A 4,372-nucleotide genomic window follows, 5' to 3' on the forward strand; every position below is an offset into this window, starting at 1 on the left:
TATATATATATATATACATATATGCATACGTACGTACGTACGTACATACATACAATACATGCATATATACATACATACACACATACATACACACATACATACATACATACATACATACATACATACATACATATACATGCATATATACATACACACATGCATACACATACATACATACACACATACATACAATACATATACACAATACATACATACATAGATACATGCATGCATGCATGCATAAAAGGAGCACTCCGTCAGTTACGACGACGAGGGTCCCAGCTGATCCGATCAACGGAACAGCCAGCTCGTGAAATTAACGTGCAAGTGGCTGAGCACTCCACAGACACGTTTACCCTTAACGTAATTCTCAGGAAGGTTCAGCGTAACACAGAGTATGACGAGGTTGGCCCTTTGAAATACAGGCACAGCTCATTGTTGCCTGCTGAGTGGACTGGAACAACGTGAAATAAAGTGTCTTGCTTAAGGACACAACGCGTCGCCGGGAATTGAACTCACAACCTTATGATCATGAGCCGAATGTCCCTCACCACTAAGCCACGCGCCTTCACATACATACATTATTGACATCATAAGAATTTTATAAACTTTGAAGAGAACGTGAAATAAGTTGGAGTGGGAGGGGGCACAGTGAACCTCGAAGTACACAAAGCTATAAATAGTAGCAGACTTCGACCTTTTATATCCAAATAGTGCTTTTAGCCCCAATATTTACATACTAATAACTTTATGTGCTTCGAGATTCACTGATAGAAATATATATATATGCATGCATGTATAAATGTGAGTGTGTGTGCACATGTATGTGCATGTTTGCAGGTATGTGTATGTATGTGTGTCTGTGCGTGCGTATGTGATAAGAAGCACCAACCTAACAATAGATGATAATCTCTTCGAATTCGTTTCAACAGTTTCTAGTTCCACACAAAATTTCATAAACTGGTTTGGCCAAAAGAGTCCGTCCGGTTTTTGTCGATTTAAACTTCAGTCTGTCCCTTGCACATGCGCACTCGTTAGATAGTTGACACTTCAACGTAGCTCGAACTTGCAACGAGAGAGGCGGTATTTTGTCTGCTTGGGAATCACCCTGCAAAATGAACCAAAACGAACATTATGGTGTAAAGTACCAAAGGCGACACAAGTGGCTCTCGGTTCCTGAGTTTCCTTGGTGACCGATTAACATATGCAGGACGAATTAATAAAACCGCCACTTCTTATTTGACTGATATTTTTTTCTATTGGCAACATGACAAATTCAGAACTGTTCTAGTTTGTATTTATGTGTTCGTATGTATTATGTATGCCTTGCACTTCATGTTATAGCCCAGATCTTTTTTTCCTTTTTCTTTCAGATATTCCTATTTAAATAAATCAAAATGCTTGATACACCTGATTTCCAAAAAGGACAAATTGTTGGAACGTGAATGGTTAGAGTTTTAGCCACTAAAGCTGCTGGATTGTTTAATGTTTCGAGAGATACAATCTCTAAAATCGTGTTGGCTTTCCAAAACCAAAGTGAAAACCAGTTCCGACATGCATAATTCTGGACGGAAGGCAAAACTCAGAGAGAGAAAAAGGGACATTATAGAATAGCGAGACATATTGTGTCTAAAAACCATCGAACTATGGCAGCAAGAGTGACAACAGAGCTAAACCAACGCTTTACCAACCCTATGTCAACCAAAACGATTCATCGTGAGCTCCATAAAACTGGACATCATGACAAGGCTGCAATTACTAAACCTCTGCTGTCTCCCATCAACATTGATAAGTGAGGGAAATGGCGTCTAGGCTATCAGAAGTGGCCAATGGTTCAATGGAAGTATGTCACGTCTGATAAATCATCACTCACTCCTTTACCCTTTTCGAAGCGGAGTGTGTGTATGTCTAGAGACATCCCAAAGAAAACTTAAACTCTGTGTGGCTCCAACCGAGATGCATGGAGGTGGCTCTGTGATTATTTAGGCAGCCATATCATGGAACTATCTTGGGCCTTTAATTGTTCAATTAACGCCAAGGATTTTCTGAGTATTTTGGTTGACCATATCCGTCGGATGTTATAAACATTGTTCTTCGATAGCAACCCTGTCTTCCAAGACGATAATGCACCGAGTCACTGCACTGGTTTCATTTAAAACTACTATGAAGAACAAAGAAATGAAGCAAACTCTTCGGATTGGTCCCTACAATCGAGCATTTATTGTGCTTTTCAGAGTAGCAAGTGAGGAACCGCTTCCCACCGCCATTATCACTGAAAGAACTAAAGCAAGATTTTACTTGACGAATGGTTCAAAATTCAGAACGTGTACAAATAAATTCCTCGACGTATTCAAGCTGTGATTGATGTCAAAAATGGACCGACTCCATATAAAATAAAACTTTCTTTTAATAAGGTGTTTCCATTATTTTGTCCAACCCCTGTCTATATGTACGCACACATATTTGCAACAGTAATCCCTCCCATATCGCGGTTCACCTATTGCTGTTTATTATTTAAGCTTACGTCGATTCCACCGCGGTGTTGTTTTGCATTTATAATAAAATAAATATATACAAATTATAAAAATAGAAAAATATATATATACCGTACAGTACTGTTTCTACTTTACAGATTTTCACCTATTGTGGGGGGCTTTTGGAACGTAAAACCCGCGATAGTCGAGGGATTACTCTGTGTGTGTTTGTGTGTGAGTGTAAAACTTCTTTTCTCTCTTGCAAAAAGTCATTATGTACAGTGTTGAGGTCAATTTTCATTCGTATACCCTACATTTTCAGACTATGTCAGTGCACACAGCAAGCCAGACAAACAGCAGGAACAACGGGACTGTTGCAATCTCACAATGTCACAACAACCTGGCCATTTGTTACAGTACGCCTGACTTCGGATTTTGCGCGCAAAATGAATTCAGTGCAAGCATGGAGCTTTCTCACCAGCGAAGCGCCCTCTGCTGGCCGCAGAAACACGATAGGCTTGCCTGCAGTCTTTGGGATGTGCCTCCCCTAGATTTTTCTCTCAGAAGTAATACTGGTGCATGCATGCGTGGAATTCCTTTGGTTGTCCGGTGAGTTCGTCGTAAATTAAATTCTGATGTATTCATACGCGGGATTCTGTAATCAACCCGTTTTTTAGAATATTTACGCATTTCTCTCTCGCTCTCGCTCTCTCTCTCTCTCTCTCTCTCTCTCTCTCTCTCTCTCTCTCTCTCTCTCTCTCTCTCTCTCTCACTCTCTCTCTCTGCATACATAAATGTGAATTTATTCATACACACGTTTATATAAATGCGCTCGTGTGTGTGTATAGGTATGTGTATAAGATAAAAGTACACAATTACACGCACACAAACACACACATGACAAAAAGAATTAGAGATGTCCCTTCCCCCACAAAAAAAGACAGAGAGAGAGAGAGAATCTTATACAGACTGCTATACACACACACACACTCTCTCTCTCTCTCTCTCTCTTTCTATATGTAAATGTGCGTGAGTGTGAGCGCTGTCCAAAAGAAGGACGACACTATTTTGAATTTCTTTCCTAGATGCAGCTGTGCGGTTAAGATACTTGCTTTACAGCCACATGTTTTTGAGTTCCGTCCCCTTGAGCAAGTGACTTCTACTATAGACCCGAGCTGACCGATACCCTGTGAGTGAGTCTGTTTAACGGAAACTGTGAGGAAGCCCGTCGTATATATATATATATATATATATATATGTATACATTTATGTGTGTGTGTGTGTGTTAGTATTTGTCCTCTCTCCCATTGTTTGACAACCGACGTTAGTTTGTTTGCATCCTCGTAACTGAGCGATTCGGCAAAAGTGGCCAATAGTTCAAGTACCAAACTTTAAAATTTCATTATATTCGACTAAAACCCGCCAAGGCGGTGCCCCAGCATGGCCGTAGTCCAGTGACTGAAACAAGTAAAATATGAAAGATAATGCTAATCTTAAATATGTCTAATTAATAATAGCATCTGTGACATATAAAACATACGTAATACATAAAAAACATGTTTGGTTTTCCTCTTGTGTGTTGGTCTCGTGACATGTCGTCTGCTCTTTCCATTTAGTCAAAACATTCAGCTGCATTTCTCCTTCTCTATGTTTTTGCTCTTCACACACCTCTCTCTTTCCTCACCTCTTAATGCACCTCTATTTCATTTCTGAACACACATACACACACACACACACTCTCTCTCTGTCTCTCTCTCTCTCACACGCTCTCTCTCACGCTCTCTCTCACACACATTTTGTCTCTCACTCTCACTCTCACTCTCTCACACACACGCTCACACTCACACACATATACACGTACCCACACATACTCACACACGCATATATATATATATATA

General features: G+C 40.0%; 1 long non-coding RNA gene across 1 annotated transcript in view; it reads left to right on the top strand.

Annotated features, from left to right (window-relative positions):
* LOC106867895 (uncharacterized) overlaps positions 1 to 4,372 on the top strand; it is a 9,174-nt gene that overhangs the window by 2,247 nt on the left and 2,555 nt on the right. The window contains exon 2 of the long non-coding RNA XR_008264939.1: positions 2,797 to 3,083. This is a non-coding gene — a long non-coding RNA (uncharacterized LOC106867895). The remainder of the gene's footprint in view (positions 1 to 2,796; positions 3,084 to 4,372) is intronic.

Source organism: Octopus bimaculoides, chromosome 9 (assembly GCF_001194135.2).
Source record: "Octopus bimaculoides isolate UCB-OBI-ISO-001 chromosome 9, ASM119413v2, whole genome shotgun sequence".
In the NCBI taxonomy this organism is placed as follows: domain Eukaryota; kingdom Metazoa; phylum Mollusca; class Cephalopoda; order Octopoda; family Octopodidae; genus Octopus; species Octopus bimaculoides.